At 38.9% G+C, this 21,788-nt stretch overlaps 1 protein-coding gene and 1 long non-coding RNA gene across 2 annotated transcripts in view; one reads left to right on the forward strand and one right to left on the reverse strand.

The window, feature by feature from the left end:
* Positions 1–14,074, reverse strand: part of LOC100939532 (uncharacterized) — a 95,068-nt gene extending 80,994 nt beyond the window's left edge. The window contains exons 1-2 of the long non-coding RNA XR_152313.3: positions 14,001–14,074; positions 10,607–10,733 (exon numbers count right to left, since the gene is read on the reverse strand). This is a non-coding gene — a long non-coding RNA (uncharacterized LOC100939532). The remainder of the gene's footprint in view (positions 1–10,606; positions 10,734–14,000) is intronic.
* Positions 1–21,788, forward strand: part of TENM3 (teneurin transmembrane protein 3) — a 2,759,728-nt gene that overhangs the window by 1,101,671 nt on the left and 1,636,269 nt on the right. The gene's annotated exons all lie outside the window — the stretch shown is intronic.

Consider the following 21,788-nt stretch of genomic DNA (forward strand, 5'->3'; position numbering starts at 1 on the left):
TTTTTAATATACTTCAAGTTTTAGGGTACATGTGCACAACGTGCAGGTTTGTTACATATGTATACATGTGCCGTGTTGGTGTGCTGCACCCATTAACTCGTCATTTAACATTAGGTATATCTCCTAAAGCTATCCCTCCCCCATCCCCCCATCCCATAACAGGCCCTGGTGTGTGAAGTTCCCCTTGCTGTGTCCATGTGTTCTCATTGTTCAATTCCCACCTATGAGTGAGAACATAATTTTTGAACAAGAGACCCTACATTTTCTTATGGTACTGGGTGCTGCAAATTATGTAGCTGGTTCTGCCGATAGTATTTTTCTCTTTTGACCATTGCTGGATAAACATAGATACTTTCTGTTCCTCCTTGGCTCACTCTGGAACCTTTCAGACAGCCCCCAGAAAATTCCATTAGCAAGTTATTTCCTCAGACAGATCGGCTGGAATGCAACAATTAGGTTGTAGCTTACATTGCTGTTCTTGAAATAGCTGCTTCCTTTTTGCATTTGACAAATCCACATTGAGCACCCACTCTGTGCCAGGCACTTGCCAAGTTGAAGGTGGTTTCCCAGTTGTTCCTAGCACTGCTTTCTTCAGCCTTCTCTAACGGAAGGGAAGCTCTCATAGCTTACTACTCTAAGCCATGCTATGCTCCTACTAGATTTCCCTCTCAGAGAATGACCTTTCTGATCTTGTCCCTCAGCGCTGAAGGCATCCTATTAATTCCCCTTTGCACTGCCTACAATTACTACCAACGGCAGCTACTGCGCAGCCATCTGAGAAATGAACCCCCATGGAAATTGCCATCCTTGCCCAAGGCTAACAGAGTTCTCCGGCAGGTCCTGGTGGACTTGTGAAATATTAAATATGTTCCATATTCTTTGTACATTAAAAAGTCAAATCTGAGAAATCTCCTTATGCATTAAGTATCTGTGTCTACATGATATTACACTCAGCACTCAGCACTGTAAGAAGAGATTTAGTTGTAGTCTTATTTTCGTAGAATCTGTCAAAAGTAGACAATGAGCCTAAACAAATCTGAATGTAAAGACAATCTATATAAGGGCAAAAAATGCAGAAAATTAAGCAATGCAAAGCATTGGTCAATGTAACTTGCTGTCCATTTCAAGAACAAGTGCATTAGCAGAGCAGTGAGGAGTGAGAGAGCCTTAAGTGGCTAATGCTCACACCGGATGGTGCAGAGGGAAGCTATTAGACCTTTTCCAAATAGTTCTGGAAGACTGTGTACAGGAACTGGGATTTCATGAGCTATTTGGATGATAGAAGAGAGATAGCTTGGCAGACAAAAAGAGAGAGCATTCCAAGAATATGGCACAGTTTGGAAAAGCCTTGTGTGGAATGACTAGGTGATGGAGATATTAAGCCAATTGGCTTGAACTGAGTGGGGGCTCCTTCCAAGGAAGGATTTCAAATTTGATTCAAAACAAAATAATGGCTTTCTGTAACATTATTATGACAACTAACAATATATTTTTGAATCCAGTGTGTGCTACACAAATCCAGGCTCAGGTCGTGGAGTTCCTAGGAAAAGAAGTCTCCTGAGTAATGATGGGGGAATAAGACACGGGAATTAACAGGATCAGCTACCCTCAGGCATAAGCAAGGCTACCCCCAGTCCACATACTCCACTCCATGGAGCCCAAGAAGCAAATCAGCAGGACAGCTCCTACAGAAGGAGAAAGGTTTGTCCTCATCCCATTGCTGGGAGGAAAGAGAAATGGGGCCTCAGTCTTGGCATCCCTGCTGCTGTCTTTGGTGTTGTGTTCATGAGCAGTGAAGTTCTGAACAGAGGGCTCAGGGGCCCTGGGCCTTGGGAGGAAGACCACGGTCTATACCTGCCTTGTGATTCACCTCAAAACCTAAGTAAGAAGGTATTTATCAACTGCCATGCTTTTGAAAATTCTAAGAATATTTGTCGCTTTAAAGAAGCTTATCAGCTAAATGAAGAGAGAACTCATGTCCATTTGAGAAGTTACAGAAGGAAAATAAAATTAAGAACTGTCACAAGGAGACACACTTGCCTGTCAAAATGATGGGATCTGACAAGTGTGGAGGAAGGCAGTATTACTTTAGGTTGGAAAGACCATTAGGTGGAGCTAGAATATGGGTGTGTCTTCAAGAATGAGTCAAATTTAAATAACCAGGTAGGGCAGAGCATTGTGGGAAGGCACAAAACCTCACAGGAAAGACATGGTGGCCAGAAAGGCAGGTCAAGATGGAAGGGCACTGCCATGCTGTCCAAAACAGAAGGGCCTAGAGGAAGTCAGAAGGAGAGGAGGTGAGGGCTTCATCGATGACAGGAAATTGAGCTCATTTCCTCTGTTGTTGCAAGGAATGAACTAATCAGGGATCAGCACTTTTTGCCCAAGTTCTGGGAAAAGAAGTTTATATTTTGAAAACCTTTAATAAGTTACTTTTTCCCTTTCCTAATACAATGTTGAATTGCCAGTGCATAGAGGAGGTAAATCATCCACCCAATGCAATGATTTTGCTAGCACCATCTGAAGAGCTACCAGATAATTTGTCTTTGTGAAGGGCCGTAAGCATATTCTTGAGCTCTGCTACTGCTCCCAGAGCAAGCACCTTGCAGAAGGGCTCTGGAGTGCAGCATTTGGCACGTCCCGCTGCTCCGGCCATCTGCTGCACCTTACAATGTGGTCTGGCAATTCAGAAGATGGCACGGGCAGCCAGCAATATATCCATATGTTATTCTCCTCCTCTTTGCTTGAGAAACAGAACAGCCATCTTTAAGACACCACCAGGAATTCCAAGTCACATGACTTCCTTTGTTTCCTCCAGACCAAAGATATCAACATTTATTTTAAAAGGGCAAAAACACACAGCCAGTCAGTCTGAACAAAAACCCTGTGAAGGTGTTATTACCTTACTAGTTAGCCTCAGAGTATGGGAGAGGGAATTCCCGCTCTCCTCACCCCCCACAAAAAAATGCCAACTAATGTTGAGCGCCCTTGCGTGACTTGGGAGGAGTGGTTCCCGGGTATAGTAAGGGTTTCTGTGAAGTTATGATCAGCATCACTACTTTTTGTAGTTGTGTACAAGATTGTGTAACCTAAAGCCTTGCAACTCAACGTTGGTTCATGGACTAGAAGATTCTGCGTCGCCTAGGAGTGGGTTAAAAATTCAGAATCTAAGACCCACCCAGATCCTCTGAATCAGAAGCCATATTTTCACAATGCCCCCAAGTGATTCGCGGGCACATTAAAGCTTGGAATGTACTGATCTGGAAGAGGATACTCAGAAAAACTTCTGCCCATGTAGTTTTGAAGATTCTGGGAAAAATAATCTAGATGTAATGAATGAAGTAGGATTACTATGCCATCTAGGAATTTGTATAGAATGCTTACAGAGATTTTTTAACTCATAAATTTTATTCCCCAAATAAAGTTTTTTTGTTTGTTTTGTTTTTTATTTTTGTTTTGTTGTTGTTGTTAATAATAAGTGAGTCCATAGCATTTATCCGAGGAATCTATACCCACAGAAGTAAAAGGACACCCCAGGGTTATGTTATCAGCCCCCCTCCCAACTTAGGAAGCATTCATTGGAGAACTTCTCTGGAGCCTTGCTTCAATCTGAGATCAGCACTGAGCTGACCACTTCTTGATTCAGGACACTGAAATCTCCGCATATGGGTTTATTTAGAGGAGAGGCTGTGAGCGCTAAAGATTTACTTGTTAACCTTATCAGCAGCCGCTGTGTGCTGTGGCCCAGTGCTCTAATCTGGGTGTCAGGCCTGAGCACGGCATCCTCCATGCTGGTGGCTGCCTTTTCTTCTCCTGCTGGCCGAGTCTGCTGTGGACTCTGTTAATGAGGGGTTTGAAACCCCCTTTGGCAGGGAAGAGTGTCTTCCTGCTTGCAGTTTGAATTGAAAATGAATTCCCTATTTGCACAGTACCATGACACTTCGCATAATATCATTTACTGTCCCCCAGGCAGGAGTAGTTCTGGACAATACTTCTTAAACACTTTATGCCCAATATCATGTGGGTTACAGTCGCTCATATGGAAAAGAAAAGGACAGTTTGAAGCTTGAACAAGAGGAACAAAAATGCCTCCTAGGCCTCCAAAATGTCCACCTAAGATTCAGCTTTTAAGGCCGAAAAATGGCTAACAGGGACCATATTTTGAAATCATTAAAAATGGATGTGTTTAGCCAAGAAAATGAAAGAAGACCTAGGAAAAATTAATTCCATCTCTTACAGAGTGATTAAAAACAGAGATAACAAATTGTCAGTTAATGAAGCATACAGACTGGAGAGGTGATGTAGATAATAAAAAGTGGATTATTCAGCATACTATTTTTAATTGAAATATATATAGGAATAATGTTAGTATAAATCATTTTGTACTGGTATTGTTGCTAAAATGAAAAAACTAAGTGATTTGCTTTCTTTGAGTTGATCACACATGATGGTCCTGAAACAGCCCAGAAGTACAACCCAAGGATTAAATCCCTCTGGATTCAAAGTTTGCACTTGATGATCTACAGGTAGAAGCATGAACACTGACTTTTTTTTTTTTTTTAACCATCTAATCATGTATATATATATATATATATATATATATATATATATATATATATATTTTTTTTTTTTTAAGACAGGATCTTTCTCTGTCACCTAGGCTGTAGTGCAGTGGTATGATCTCAGCTGACTGCAGCCTCCGCCTCCTGGGGTCAGGGGATCTTCTCACCTCAGCCTCCCAAGTAGCTAGGACTACAGGTGCCCGCCACCATGCCCGGCTAATTTTTGTATTTTTTTGTAGAGATGGGGTTTCACCTCATTGCCCAGGCTGGTCTTGAACTCCTGAGCTCAAGCGATCCACCTGCCTTGGCCTCCCAAATTGCTGGGATTACAGGCGTTAGCTGCCACACCCAGCCCATTCATAATCTTTTTAAGCATTCTGTTTTCATAGCCTCCGTAAAACAGGAAAATTATGGGTACATTTTTCACTTATTTATTCAAATGACAAGTATTTATTGGGCACACACCCACCTCAGGCACTGTTTTGGGGCTATAAAGTTGTAATCACTAAACAAAAACGCATTCGCTACCCTCGTGGAGCTTACCTTTTAGTAAAATATACATGCAAATAAATAACCAGAAAGATAATTGCCTTACAAGTCTGACAGAGATAATTGGCAAAAGAAAAATTAGCTGCACACAAAAATACGTTAACATCTGGAGAATAATGAAATTATGAGGAACAAGCATCAATGAAATCGTGCCAAATTCAAATGATGGCAGCTCTTGGTAGGCTTCCAGAATTAACTATTAAAAGAACATATTAGCCTTAAACCCAGTGTGTCTTCTGTGATGGCTGTGTGGGGGGGTTATGTCAGGCTGCATTCATGGAGGATGGACAGATGCCAGGATATTTCACAGGAACCTAATTGTTCTTCCCTGCCAGGAAATCGCTGTAGCGTGACATGATCCCAAGGATCAAAGTTCCTGAAGACCAGAACTCCTGGAGCAAGCTTGCATTGCTTTCAGGTGATGCTGTAGATCACCCAGAATGCCCTGCAGTGGCCTGTGCCCCTGAATGAGGACTGGACCCCACATTTACATGGGTTGATTCTGTGGCCTCGAGCAAGTTACTAATGTCTTTGAACCTCAGTTTTCTCATTTGAAAAATGAAAATCATAATACATCAACATAAGATTAGTGAAAAGAATAAATGATATCACATATATATACACACACATATCTATAGTCAATATGTACAACGCTTGCTGCACAGTTAAGTGTGCAACAAATGTTAGTAACCTGCTCAAATCTTATAACTGCTCAACAATAAGATTTATAAAGGCCACACATATTTGACAAGACAACCCAAACTTTCACACTTTACCTTTTGAACACTTTTGCCCATTAGACCTTACCCCTCTAAGCTGCATTTCTTGTGCATATTTGGGATTCGGTTCCTGAAATGATTAACAATCATTCAAAATATCACTTGCTTGCTCTTGCTAGACACTAGTTCCGTTTCATCAACACACCCATACTTAGCTATACAGCAGTTCCTGTTTGTAAAATTACTTGAAGATTCAGTTAGATTTTTGTCCTTATTTAAGAAGTAGGAGTGGAAAGCGGAAATAAGAAAGAGTAGAGACTAGCAACAGAAATGTCTGTTTTTATAAGCACAACACAATAAACAGAAATTTTTAGGTATGTTTCTAGCAGGAAACTCTGAGTCAGCCTCTCATTGGACTAATGAGGGCTCAATGTGAATTACAGGTTGGGAAAAACTACATTGGAGAGAATATACAAGATACTAGATCAATATTGGAATTAGAGCTAAAAGTGAGATCAAATTAGGAAATAAATGTGTGTGTGTATGTGCGTGTGTGTTTCAATATTGGAATTAGATTTAAAGGAGAGATCGAATTGGGAAGTAAATCTACGTGTGTGTGTACCTGTGTGTGTGTGTGTGCGTGTGTGTGTGTGTTTTACTGAAAAAGAACTCCCTTTCTAGTCTGTGAATCTATTGATCTATTGTTTGTCTTTCATGTATGTATTCTAGAAAGCATTACGTGTAGAAGTACGGACTTGCCTCTATCTAGTTGCCTTTTTTATTTGTTTGTTTCCAGCCTCCTGCAAAAAGGAGGTGATGAAGTAGCAAGTTTTTCTAATCTCAGTAGTATTCTCCTCTGAGCAATCTGACCAGGAGACTACAAATATTTGTTGGTCACCTACTATGTTCCAGGCATCATGTCCCCAAGGGTATGTCCCCTGCTAGAGTTAGCAGAAAGATCTGGCATGGATTCAAACAGATTGAAAAATGAGTAAGACAGGAGACCACTGGATCTGCAAATCTGATGAGGAAGCTTCCTTTTTAAGCACTTCAGCCTAATTCTCTCTCAAAATGTGTATGGGCTTAGGTTTTTGTAGCAGCATACTTAAAGGAACTAAGGCTCTGCTTCTCAAGGTAAGCCGTGCAACTCTGTGTACACTGGCAGGGACTGCGAACCTTGGAAGGGAAGCGTGGCTCAGTGCCGCTGGAGGCTCAGGCTGTTTCTAGTTGCCAGGGATAAACCCCTTTCCAGGTCCGGAAAGCTGACACTGTGGCAGGCTTCTCCTCTACAGCCAGGACCTAAATTAGATCCTTCTATACTCCAGCTACTTGATCCTCAAATCTTTAAGATTTGGCCACCCTTGGACGTTCTCCTTAGGCCCTTTTCTATAAGTCCTTTGAATATTTGCATATACTGATTTCTTTTTTTTTTAAAGTGCAAAGAGAGAAAAACTTTATTTTTTAAATTTTTTTCTACTTTTATTTTAGGTTCAATGGATACACATGCAGGTTTGTTACATGGTGTATTAGTCTGTTTTCACACTGCTGTAAAGAACTACCTGAGACTGGGTAATTTATAAAGGAAAGAGGTTTAATTGACTCACAGTTCTGCATGGCTGGGGAGGCCTCAGGAAACTTACAACCATCTGGAAGGTGAAGAAGGAGCAAGCACCTTCTTCACAAGGTGGCAGGAGAGAGCGAGCCTGAAAGGGGAAAATCCTCTTGTGAAACCATCACATCTCATGAGAACTCACTCACTATCACGAGAACAGCATGGGGGAAACCGCCCCTATGATCCAATCACCTCCCACCAGGTGCCACCCTTGGCACTTGAGGATTACAATTTAAGATGAGATTTGGGTGGGGAAAAAGACAAACCATATCACATGGGTGCATTGCATGCCGCTGAGGCTGGGTGTACAAAATGGCCTCGTCACTAAGGTAGTGAGCATAGTGCCCAATGGGTAGCTTTCCAACCCTCTCCTTCCTCCCCTCTCAAGCAGTCCCCAGGATCTATTGTTCCCATTTTTGTGTGTAGGAGTACCCAGTGCTTAGCTCCCACTTATAAGTGAGAACCTGTGCTATTTGGTTTTCTGTTCCTGCATTAGTTTGTTCAGGCTAATGGTTTCCAGCTGCATCCATGTTGCTGCAAAGGACATGATTTCATTCTTTTTTATGGCTATGCAATATTCGATGGTGTTTATGTACCATTTCTTAATGATACCTCAAACTTGGTAGGCTAAGACTAAAATTTTGTTGTTAGAGCTGAAATCATGGATAACTGCAGCTAAATGGGTCTCAGATTCTAATTCTTCATTTGTGTGTGTGTGATTAAACTGAAGTCAAGAGCGACTGTCAGAGAGAAGAGAGAATGAATAAATGGCACAAACCTCCTTAGCAGCACAGGTCAGGCTATAATGTTCTGACCCCAAATTCATTGTTGATTGGGTCCTGTTTGCTGCATCAGTTAATGAAATCACCAAAACTCCACTCACCTTTAGTTGCAAATGCCTTCCCATTTCCTACTGTATATCCAAGAAGTTAACAAATCCTACCAAACCTCCAAAATACTTTGTTCAATTTTTGCTTTTTATGATTTATTTCAACTGCTAAGGGCCTTAGTCCGTCCTTTCTTTATCTCTCCCCTGAGCTGTTATGACAGCAACTCAGCTGGCTTCTCTGCACTCATCTTCTCTTCTGAAAACCCAGCCAATAAACTGGAACTAGAGATATCTTCCTGAGATCAGATGGTGTCACTATCCTGTTCTAAACTGTCCGTGCCATACCTCCATGTGCAGGAAAAACTCCTAGACTCCATAGTGTGGCCTCTTCTCTCATCCAGTGTTTCCACTCCTCCAAGGACACCTCGCCTTTTGTCATCTAACACCGTTGCTCTAGGTGCTGTTCTTCATGATATCATATCTTGACCTTTCCACAAGTAATTTCTTTTTCTCAAAAAATTCAATTTACCAGAAACACTGCTCCTCCCAGGAAATCTACCTGTCAAAGTTCTGTTCAAAGTTTAGGACCAGTTTGGTATCATCTCCTCTAAGAAGCCTTCCTTAGCCATCCTAGTAGGATGGCTAGTGGTATCAGAAGTAGTATCAGAAGACATTTATCCCATCTGTGTCTCCAAATCCTATGCTTCCTTTTTCTATAGAACACAGGAAACATTAGATTTTGATCCCACCACTCCCCAGGCCCATCTAAGCCAAGTCTCTAATACCCATTTCTTTGCAAAATGGATTGTGCAACCCACAGTTCTTATCTTACTCACTTTATGAGCAACATTTGACACAGGTGGTTAATCTCTCCTTCTCTTAATATTTTCTGCACTTGGTATTTTGAGTGCCACTCATTCGTGATTTTCCTCCTCCTACCTCATAGCCTCTTCTTCCCAGTCTACTATGCTATTTCTTCCTCATCTCCCTGATGTCTACACGGTAGATTGTCCCAGAGCTCAATCCATGGATTCCTTCTCTGTATTGCATGAATTTCCAGGTGAGAGTATCCAGTTTCATGGCTAAATTACATTTAAAGTTGATGAGTCCCAATGTTACAGCTGTAGTCTGAAACTCTTCCCTGAACTCCAGTTTCCTATATCCAATGGCCTACCTGACATATCCAATTGGAAGGCCAGTGGGCATCTCTTTAGCTGTTCTCAGTCACATCCCAAATCCTTGTCACCAGCCAGTTCTGTTGGCCCTCCCTTCAAAATGGATCTAACACCCTACCACTGCTAAACATTGCCATCACAACCTCTCTGGCCCAAACTACCATCAACTTTTGCCTAAATTGCAATAACATTTTAATTAGACTTTTTGCTTCTTTTTTTGCATTTCTACAGTCTATTTCACCATAGCCAGAGGGATACCTTTAAAATATAGGTGCTACGGTTTGCAAATCTCCCCAGAAGCCCATGCATTGCGTGACTCTCTTACTCTTTCCTCAGTCATCTTCTTGGAGAGTCCCTACCACTGAAGGCTTTTCTGAGCACCCATAAAAAAAAAAAAGCAACCCCACTCTTTAAGCTCCCTAACTCCCTGCCTGGCTTTATTTTTCTCCATAGAGTTGTCAAGTTACCACCATTTGACATTTTTAATCTCTCTCTGTATCATCTATCTCTGTCTCTTATCTATCTATTATCCATCCCACTCATCTCTTTTTCATCTACTTATCTATCTGTTATCTATCATCCATCTCTCTCTTATTTCTCTTTCATTATCTATTTTCCACCTATATACCTATTATCTATAAATTATCCATCTCTCACATATCTCTATGTATGTATGTATGTATGTATGATCTATCTATCTATCTATCTATCTATCAGCTTGTGTACTGTCTGTCTCTCCCTGTGAAAATGTGGAATCCATGAAGACAGTGTTCTTGTCCATTGCTATATGCCTGATATTTAGAACAGTGCCTGGTAAACAATAGGTACTCAATAAATATTTATTGAAAGAATGATTAAATGGATACTTGAAATCAAAATCTGGTTACCAGCCTTGGCACAGACACCCTCCTGTGAGAGGTCCCCTCCACCCCCGCCAAGTCTTGCAGTGGGGAGTCCAGTTGTGAAGCATACATGACAAAGGGCCCTCCGAGGAAAATCCATGGGGCTCTAATGCCACACAGTGGGGCCCGGCCTGTTTCTTGTAGTAATAAACACTAGAAAGCCCTTGAGAACGCGAGGCTATCAGATGGTGTGCTATAAAAGAAAGAACAATGCACCAGCAAGCAGAAGATACATATATGGATTCTGAGTCTTATTACCTGTGGAGTCCTGAGCAAGTTGCTAATCCTATTTGGCCTCCATTTCTTATCTGTACAGTAACAGTGATGGATTCGCTTGTCTGAGATCCTTTCCACACCTTCGATTTCTGTTAAATTCTGTTGGTGTCTGAGGAAAGATGGAGACAGGGAGGGAGGAAAAAGGGAGGAAGACGGTTTTTGATTATTCATATACCTGCTAAGAGATAGAAAGAAGGAGATAATTTGTAGTATAAAGAATATTGCATAGAAGAGATTATTTTGGCATAACTGCACTACCTAGAAAGAACTTGGTTTTATAATTGGGCATCTAAGCATTCTAAAAGAATACTCAATTTACACTAAGTTCCACATTTTCTGTGTTTTGGGCCCTGATGCTTACACCTGTTGTCCAGACCTGGAGCTCTGTTTTCTATACATCATAGTTGAAAGTTTTGGGTTTTTACAGGCCATATTGAATGTAATTATTCATTTGTAGATAATTACTAAAATAAAAACTATTCTGAATTTTCTTAAAATGACACAATACCTTTCTCCTCTAAACATTTTAATATATTATTTGAGCAAGATTTATTCATTTTTGTATTACTATTATGGAGATTTTAATTTAGTGATTAGTAAAATTATTTAAGAAATGTAAACCCATGCTCAGTAATATTTTTCAATATGTTGAAATGTTTTAACATACTGGAGATGGTGGGTTTCTTTTTCATTATGTCTTTGAAATTTAATATAAAGATATGATATTCCATGCCAAGTGTGTGTGGCATTTTAGTTTATTTTAAATGAGTTCTCATGAAAGGTTGCACTCTTTATGACCACAGAAAGTTCATCATTATACTTAACTAGCCAGTCTGTGCACAGTGTTTTATCAGGCAAAAACAAACAAACAAAAAAGACACTTGATGTTTTAGATGTTTTACTAGGTCGGAATATGAATTTCTAACTGTACCGAAATGAACATGACATTGTGGTTTTTTTTTTTTTTTTTTTTTTTTGAGATGGAGTCTCACTCTGTCACCCAGGCTGGAATGCAGTGGCGCGATCTCGGCTCGCTGCAAGCTCCACCTCCTGGGTTCACGCCATTCTTCTGCCTCAGCCTCCCAAGTAGCTGGGACTACAGGAGCCCGCCACCGCGCCTTGCTAGTTTTTTGTATTTTTAGTAGAGATGGGGTTTCACCGTGTTAGCCAGGATGGTCTCGATCTCCTGACCTCGTAATCTGCCCGCCTTGGCCTCCCAAAGTGTTGGGATTACAGGCGTAAGCCACCGCGCCTGGCCAACATTGTGTTTCTTAAAAGCACAACCCCTTACAGTGTCAAGCTAACAACCCAAAACTATGGTCCAATTAATTGAGGACACTGCCGAGGAGGTCAAAGATCCCATAAAAAGTTAGTAAAGACATTAGATTTTAGACAACCAAAAGAATCTGGAGAAATGATCTGTGGTCATAACGATTCCCTCCAGGGCTGAAGAGAGCACTCAAGAAGACATTTACTGGGCACAGTGATTCACACCTGAAATCCCAACACTATGGGAGGCCGAGGCGGGTGGACCACCTGAGGTCAGGAGTTCGAGATCAGCCTGGCCAACATGGCAAAACCCTGTCTCTACTAAAAATACAAAAATTAGCTGGGGCGCGGTGGCATGTGCCTGTAGTCCCAGCTACTTAGAAGGCTGAGACATGAGAATCCCTTGAACCCGGGAGACAGAGATTGCAATGAGCCGAGATCCCACCGCTGCACTCCAGACTGGGTGATACAGTGAGACTCTTTCAAAAAAAAAAAAAAAGGAAGGAAGGAATAAGCTAAAGTTTAAATTGTCATGTGTAATTTAGACTTGTAAAATCTACCACAACATTTCATTCTTTATCTGTAGGAAATTTTTATTTTTCAGAAGCTAGGTAAATGGGAGTTGCAGATGATGTGTTTCTCTTGATTATTTTTTGAAATTGGAAAACAGAGATTGTAATTCTTTTTTTCAGTTACTTTAAAGTGAACCCACATGCAACTACAGCCATTCCATTTAAGTGAAAGCTGAACCATTCGACACACCATAGTAAAGATAATATATAAAGTACATTCAGCAAAAAGGATGTGGGTGGAATATGAGGCACATGGCTGGAACTACTATTAATAACCTTGAGGTTTAAAATCGCTGAAGGGGTAAGCTCCATTGCTGTGGTTCACTAAAGGACAGAGACCTGTATTTGAACTGAGGGCTCATTTCTCTTGACCTAAATGTGTCACGGTAACAAATAACTCTCAGAGAAGTGGTAAATCACAGTTATTAAACAAACAAATCATTGTGGACGGTCAGTTCCTACTTTGAAGAACTTAAGCCATCTTCAGTATTATACAGCCAAAAAGCATCCGTCCCTTTGAAAAGCTGCACAGGCTCTTCGCTTCCAAGTCATCTATTTCTCGGAGGCTTTACTTTTGCATGTGATTTTTAAATTTTTTGTAAAATGTATCTTTTTATTCTGTGCTACTCTGCTTCTCTTTTCTACCACCTAATTCTTAGATTATAATCAATTTCAAAAGTACACTAAAAATGCCATCACAGATTTCACTCCATCTTCAGGAATTTGGTGTTGCCACCCGTTTTCCCAGGGACAGTGTCACGCAAAATGCCTTCTGCTTCAGTTTGTTTCTTTATTTCTGTTCCGAGTGACCTGCGGCAAGAATTGCACTGCCCTCGCTATAGAAAGTGGCAATCCCCCACTGCTTATGATTATTGAGGTTCTTTGAGGCAGGGCTCACAATCTCAGATAAACTGTGCCCCTCAATTATAAGGGCTAGCTGAATATGATCCTTGCCTTACAAGTACCTTATTTTCCAATACACAGTGTCTACATTCAATTATCAGACATTATTGGAAACACAAAGGTCACTACTTACATCTCAAAAGCTCTTAAAGCAAACATGTTATTGCCTCCTGTACATTTGGGCTTTAAAATCTCAGAATTCACTTCAGGAGACTATTACCCTCATCTCTGTTCTTTTTGAACATCATAGCATGATGGAAAATGTCCTGGTCCAAATACCGAATCAGCCAACAAAGCAATTCAAAAGGAAAAACGCCGAGCTTTAAAAATTGCAATACAAAATGATTGCTTTCGTTCTCCGTCGCCTTTGTCCCCACCCTTCACTCCAATGTCAAAGTCAAAGCATCCCTTTGCTAGCATGACAATTTGAGCTAAGAATAAGAAGCCAGTCATTATTTTATCATTTAATATTAATTATAATAGTATTAGTCATGATGAACTCCTGTTGTATTATGTAGCTTTCAAATGTATTCCCAAAGGACTTTGATTATAATTTGCCATTTTATTCATGTTCAATTATTTTAAAGTGTTGCTGAATTAACAAGATCCACTTAGCCTTAATCACTACTTACCTCATCAGTTTATAGCACTGACATGTCTGGCTTATAAAGACGATCTGTGACAGAATGAGATGGAGCCATCATGGCCACGGCTGACATCCAGGCTCAGTTCTGAGGGGTGATGGTTCTATGGGACAGGCACTACTTCAGCACTGGTGGCTAGATGCAAGCCCGAAGACAGGAGGAGGGGGGCGTGGGAGGTGGTGGCTACTGAGAACTCTCGTTTGCTTCATTAAATACCTTGCCAGCCCCTGGAATTATAAATAGAGTGTTCTGTATGTCTTCCTTCTGATGCACACTAATAGTCCTGGCTCTACATCCCTTATGTCTTGAAAATATAGCTGCATTAAGATTGTGTTGTTGGTGGTGATGTTTTAAATGGAATTCAACTCTGCCTGACTGCTCATCGGCTCTGGTTCATTCTTCATGACATTATTATGTATTATTTCCATGAGTTCCTTTGTCCATTATTCCCAAATTTTGTTTTCTTTCACATTATCCTTGGGCTGTCTTCTAGATTCTACCAATATATTTCATTTTTCCACTTGATATTTACAAGATCTCTTATAATTCACACTAAGTTTTCTCATCTTCTCATTTTGTTATGTCTTATGTAGTTATAGCAATCATCTATCAGGTAATTAAAAATTACCAAGACCCCTGGAGTGGCTATTTACCTTGCCATGGCATGGGTTAGTACTATGTAAGTATTATGCCCCTACTCATGTGTCCAGCACCAATGTCAGACACTGCGGTAGATCCAGAAAATTAATATAAACAGCTTCTGACAATTCAACTGAACAGGTCTGATTAAGGTCACTGGAAAAGTAGTTGTGTTCAAAATATAATAGATGCTAGCCATCAGAAACCCCTAGATTTTATCAAACACCACCTCAGCAAATGAAATTACTTTAATCAGAGTTCTAGTAACCAGTTTGGGGTAGCATTGATAAAGATTTCTATGGTTTCAGGTGGGAATTCTATATGTGAGCCTTTTAACTCATTGACATTATAACTGAGAATTTCCCAACCACTCCATCTTCTGCTTTCTGACTCAAGGATTTAATTCAAAGGAAAAAGTGAAATAAGATGGCCTGCAGCAATGTTCTCCCTTTTATCTAGCCTATCCATATGGTGCTATTTAAATGTACTATTCTCATACCAAGAACTTGCTTAGCGACTGGGACTGTGGCCTTTAATATTGCTCTGAAAACTGATAATGAACAACTTGAACAGGGGTTTTTAGATTTTTTTTGTAATTAAAAGAAAAGTATGATACGTTCAATCATGACATGAAAATACATGTGCAAGCCCCGCTCAAAGCAATGGCATTTTTTAAAAAACTGTCAGAATAAGAGTTTTATACGTTATCATTATACATTGTATTGCTGTGCTGTATGCATATGTACACAACATACATGTAACACATGCTAACTTTCTTCATTGTTGGTGCTAACAGGAATGAAAATCAGAGTTGATGCTGGATCGTAGTTTGAATTACAAAGTTATTAATGACTAATAGATGATATTAAGTGTTACTATGAGCTGAGTGCAATTCCTACAGTTTTGTTGGTATTAACTTCTTTAGTTCTCACAATGACTAAATAATGCAGAATTCTATCCTCATTTTACATCTGAACAACTGAAATAGTGAGTAATTTAAGTGGCTTCATGCCACTCAACTAGAAACTGATGCGGCCAAGATTTACCTCCAACTTTAGGGTGGCCCGTGCTCTGAACTTTGACACTCCACTGCCTGGTTCCACTTCACAAATTGTAAACTGAATTGGTCTTTACGTAGCCACAACAATGTCCTGTGTTTTATTTTCTTTTCTCCTTCAATCAGGAGTTTCTTACAAAATATTTTGTACAAATTATTTTTTGAGAAACACTAAAAGAAAAAGATATCCCTATGATCTTTTTTTCATAGTTCTAAAGCTGATGGAGGTGTGCCTTTGAAATATTCTGTTCATGAATTTGTAATATATTGAATCTGTGGGTTAAACTTCCTGCCAAGGCTCATGATAAAATTTGCGTCCATCCAGAAGGAATTTGGAAATACTCTATAAATAAAAAGAAATCACAAAATTTCCAGGCTCCGGTGGCACACCCCATGTTGCTTCCACTTTAGTGAATTCTTCCTTGTAAGAATTATTGAATGGCAGTTGGATACTGATCTTATCTGCTCCCTGGCTTCCCCTTCCATCATCTCACTCCAGGATGTGGCTGCTGAGATGATTTTCCGTTCTCGCTTTCCTAATGCTGCCTTTCCGCCTCCTTGAATCTCTTCATTGCTTGTCCTTTTTGATATGACCTTTTTGTACCTTGAAACATCTCCTCTGGTTCAAAAACCTCTGTTAATTCTATTTTCCTTTCCTCTGTCTGGGCTGCCGGTTGGATTCTCCCTTTCCTCATCTTCACTGAGAGGGCGTCTCTTTCACCGGCCCTGCTGCTTGAACAGCATGCCTCTTAGCAAATATGAAGCTCTTCATTTCATTAAAAAACAAAAACTAGAGATGCATTTTCAGGAGTGTTCTTGAGTAGCTGTGATGAAGTCGCATAAATAGGATCCTCGTTAATTTTAACTCTAAATGTGGCAGCCCTCTCAATAGTGTTCAAATTGATCCAACATCTTCTACCCCACTTATCACAACTTGACCTTGGAAAAACTGCACTGAACAGAAATATTTTAAAGAAGGCTTTGACTGGTGTTATAATTACAGTCTTACAAAGAGCAAATGCCAATGGTAATAAGATTACGCATGTTTGTACCACAGGAGGGAGAATAACACGTTAAGGAGAGTCATCATTAGTCATTGAAAGGCTACAGGAAGTAGCTTCAACACCAAGTACTGTGCAGAAGTGAGTGCTCTATGTTGTGGATGAGAGTCAGCACAGTTAGAGTATATAGTCTTTTAAATTGGCCCATACACTACCAAATTAATGCATAAACATTATTCACAAAAGTGGATTGTTTTCAAAACATCAAATCCCTAAGGTTTCACAGGGTACAACTGAAAAATTGTTACACTGATCACGATTGTTCTTTTGATTTAATGTATTTAGTTTGTTTTTGATTATTGGAAATTTAACTGATATTCTTTGATGATTGGGATGCAGAAGCAATATTACATTTTAAAATAAATTTTAAGAACCATATTTATAAATTGAACATCTCCAGCATAGTTCTTAAGCTATTTGCATGTTCATCTATGCAATGATACAATTTTCTCTGTATTATTACAATGATAAGTATACATGCCTCACTTTCTATATCAGTCAATCTCTGATGGGGACAATTTTTAAAGTCACGTATTAAAAGCATCCTTTACAAATTGCATATGTGATAGAAATTTTTCAAGGTGCAATTATCTCATTAACAAATTACTCATTTAACAAGCTGACTCATTGAGATAATAAGGAGGAAGACTCAATGCTGATTCTTTTTAGAGAAAGAAGCTAGTATTATGTGAAAGATACTTTCATAATTTAAGTGAACCTTATAAACATATCCTTTGCAACTATAGTCATTTAGGTACTGAATATGATTTTGTATTTCTAATCGTTTAACATAAATGAAAAAAATGAGAAGCAGTAGAATTAATGTTCTTCATGATCAAAACGATTCCAACAGAAGTAGAGATTATATTTTAAAAAGTCCACATGGTATAGTGATGCAAACCTTCCAGATTATTAGCATTTTTAGTGAAAGTAATGTCACCGTCATGCTGTTCATATTAATTGTGGTAGCATTCAGGGCAATACGCTTCCCCCAGCTTCCTCTGCAGCCTCTAGTCCCTGGCCATCTGGAATCTCTTAGCAAAGGTTGATTTGGTGCTATATTAAGCTTCACTGATCTTTCAGATATAGTAAACTATTGTTTTATTTTGTTCTGATATAAACACAAATAATAATTATTAACTTGAAGGGACTTTGGCTCAACATAAAGATTCCTGGACTCTCTTTTGCCCTGTCGAAAAACAAAGTTAGTTTCCACACATCCCAAAGTGTAAAGTGTAGACTCCAGGGTAAAAAGAATCGTATGCTAGCCTTTTCCCAATTTGTATCTTAAAATGACAAAAGAGCATATTCAAGTAAGAATTAGAAGTAAAATTTAACTTTAAGTCCATCTTCCTTCTAATTTAGCAATTAATCTTGTGAGTTTTATTGTCTTTGCTGATGTCTCCAAATTAAAGTCTTAATGAATGACTATAAAATGCCTTAAACCATGCAAAAGCATGCTGTAACTGTTTACTACGGTTCTCATTTTTGGTCATAGGTGAAAGAAATATGTACATGCACACACATACACACACACACACACACACACACACACACACATACACACATTTACATACTCCTGTGTCAAGTTGTCATAGTAATATGCACAGGGATCTGGGCTCCAGGGCATCAGAAAAAAATAAGTTCTCATCCTAGAAATGCTCATAAACCTGGTTTGTAGGATAATTCGCTGAGCCTCAGTTTTCTCATTTCTGAAATGGGGTGCCCTGTCTTCCTCCTTACCTCAAAAGACTTTGCCAAGATTAAATGCACTAATGCCCAAAAACGCACTTTGTAAACCGAAAAGTAGTATGGCAGTATACAATATTATTCCTAGGTTTATTATGTTAGTCAGCTGAGAAAGTTTTACAGGTAAAGCATTAACACAAAAGTACTTGTGAGTCAAGTTCAGGCTGACCTATTTGGTCTTGAAATTATTTTTTGCATAGCATTCATATAAAGATAGTGATGATTTCAGAACTCATTTATTTCTTATCAACACAGACCAAATTATAAAAACTTATAAAAGTTATGATGCCGGGCACAGTGGCTCACACCTGTAATCCCAGCACTTTGGGAGGCCAAGGTGGGCAGATCACTTGAGGTCAGGAGTTTGAGACCAGCTTGGCCAACATGGTGAAACCCTGTCCCTACTAAAAATACAAAATGAGCTCGGCATGATGGTGTGCTCCTGTAATCCTAGCTACTCAGGAGGCTAAGGCAGGAGAATCACTTGAACCCAGGAGGTGGAGGTTTGCAGTGAGCCAAGATTATGCCATTGCACCCCAGCCTGGGCAACAGGAGTGAAACTCCATTTAAAAAAAAACAAAAAAAACAAAAACAAAAAAACTTAAGTCCAAACTAAGCAGATTTAAGTAAAGCTGTAATCACACTGAATAATTAAAGTGATAATAATATTGATCCACACTTCCTCTAATAATAACGTCATCAAACATTTTGTAAAAATTAAGTCTCACATGTTCCTTATTTGAAAATAAATTAATAATTTATGGCATAATGAGACCTGAACAATCAGCACCATTAACTGTTCTTAGGATGAGTTTAATCTCTTAGTTATTTAATTTAATCACTAAAAATACTTTCGTCTTTTATTGATTTGTATTTCAACTGTCCCCATTTCAATTTTTAGAAATACATCTTGCTTAGTCTTTAACAATTTATAATATAAACTTTAAAAATAATCTGACTTCTATGAGTCTATGAGATTAAAAGGGAGAGGATTAGATATAGTGTCTTTCCACAAGAAATCACATAAACAAGGAAGTTTATTTGGTTTATTTTGAAGTAGGTAGAATTATTTCTAAAAACTTGAGAGAGATTTTAAAAAAACCTTTTAGGTGACATAAAATCAGAATCTAAAATATTTCATTACTTTCAGGAAAACTTTCACGTTTCACCTCTTATTATGTAAAACTCTAGCTAGGTTCATCTTTTTTGGAAGATATGAAATGGACCTATGAAAGGAAACCTTTTTTTCCAAGGTAGAATGGTACAAAGTTTTCCAGAAAGTTAGCAGATTATTTTTGACTTAGTTATCAATGTAGAAGAAGAATGAAAAGATGGTGATAATGTTACTTGTTTGCAAATATCTCTATTTGTTTAAAAATAATATACTTTTGCCAGGTTAATTAGCAATAATTACTTTTAATAAATAACCAGGACTGGGCACAGTGGCTCACTTTTGTAATCCCAGCACTTTGCGAGTTTGAGATTAGCCTGGGCAACATAGCAAGACTCTATCTCCACAAATAATGAAATGCTTGAAGAATATGTTAAGCCTGATGGTCTGCACCTGTAGTCCTAGCTACTCAGAAGACTGAGGCAGGAGGATTGCTTGAGCCCAGAAGTTTGAGGCTACAGGGAACTAGGATTGTGCCACTGCACTCCAGCCTGGGCAACAGAGTGAGAACCTGTCTCAAAAATCTACCTATCTATCTGTCTGTCTAGCCAATTCCTCAACTCCTTGTATTACCTCTGAAGCCTCAAAAAAGATAATACTCAAGCAATTTTTCTCAATGGACAAAGCAGAAAGCTGCCTGCCTCTTGCAATATTAGGGAAGTCTTGTGATATCAGGAAAGTACTCTGCCCTAAAACTTCTGTTCTCCTAACCTCAAAGCATAGCACAATCACTATTACAATTGTAAGAGCAACAATAACACAGTAATACATATAGCCTCATTTATGAGTACTTACTATGTGCCAGGCACTCTACTAAACATTCAGTATGGACACAATTGATTTTAATTCTCGTATCAACACTGTAATCTAGGTATTATTATCTCTGTTGCAAAGATGAGAATGCTGAGGTATAGAGTGGTTGAGAAGTTTGTCCAAAGTCACACAGCTAGTAAGTGGTAGGACTGTTTTTTAAAACAAAGTCTGCTTAAATTCAAATCTTTTGAAATTCATTTCTGTGGATTTTTGAAGACTTATTATTCCCTATAAGAATGTAAATATCCTATCACTATGACCTCACTGCTGGAAAAAAGGAAGCAGTGAATTTCTTAGTAATTTTCCTATCCAATAGTTATAACTGGGAGACTGTAGCGTTCTTTGGAGAGTGGATTTTAGGATAGGTTTGTTTTACTATACTTTGCTTTTGGGTGGAGGGTGAAGAGATAAGCACAGAGGATGAAGTCTTGTCAATATAGACAGTGCTTTAATAATACCCTACCTTGAGAGAGTACCTGACAACAAGCGGATAGGCAGTAGATGACAGAGACAGAAGAGTGATATGGGTACATCCAAAAAAGCTTCACCCACTTTACAAATTTGCTCAGAGGGAAGCTTGGCAGAAAGCCAATTCTCTATCTATTTTCTGGATCCAGTCTCATTACATTAAATGTATACACACATCCTTCTGCTTATAGTCCATTGGTCAAAGCAAGCCACGTGGACACATTCAGTTCCAAAGAGCACTCCTCTCATGGGCCCAGAGAGAAGAGAACTAGAGGAGTGATGAACATTCGTAGTAACTGCCGTCATAGTAACCAACATAGTTACACATATGGAAAAATGAAATAAACCTAGCCCCTTTTTTCAAATATAAAAGTTATATTTTTGATGAATTAAATATACAAATATTAAAAATCAAATTTTAATACATTTAGAAAATATAGCAGAATGTCTTAGGATATTGAGATAAGTGATAATTTCCTTAAAAATGAAGAATACAGACTCCTAACAAACAATATTAGTAACTATCATTGCATTGAAATAAAATACCTTTTGCAAGACAACAGTATGTTTTAGAAAAGGAAAACTTATAAGCCACACACAGAGACAAAAGCAACCCATATGGGCGATAATAAATTAATTTCCAGAGCACATAAAACATCTGAAAATCAATATGAAAAAGACAGCTAACTTAATATACAAATAGACAATAAATATAAACAGATAAGCCATGAGACAGAAATGAAAAGAGACCATCATTACACAGTGAATGCTCAACCTCACCTAGAATCAACAAAATGCAAATGCCACTGAAGTACCAT

This window comes from Pongo abelii, chromosome 3, assembly GCF_028885655.2.
Source record: "Pongo abelii isolate AG06213 chromosome 3, NHGRI_mPonAbe1-v2.0_pri, whole genome shotgun sequence".
NCBI lineage: Eukaryota > Metazoa > Chordata > Mammalia > Primates > Hominidae > Pongo > Pongo abelii.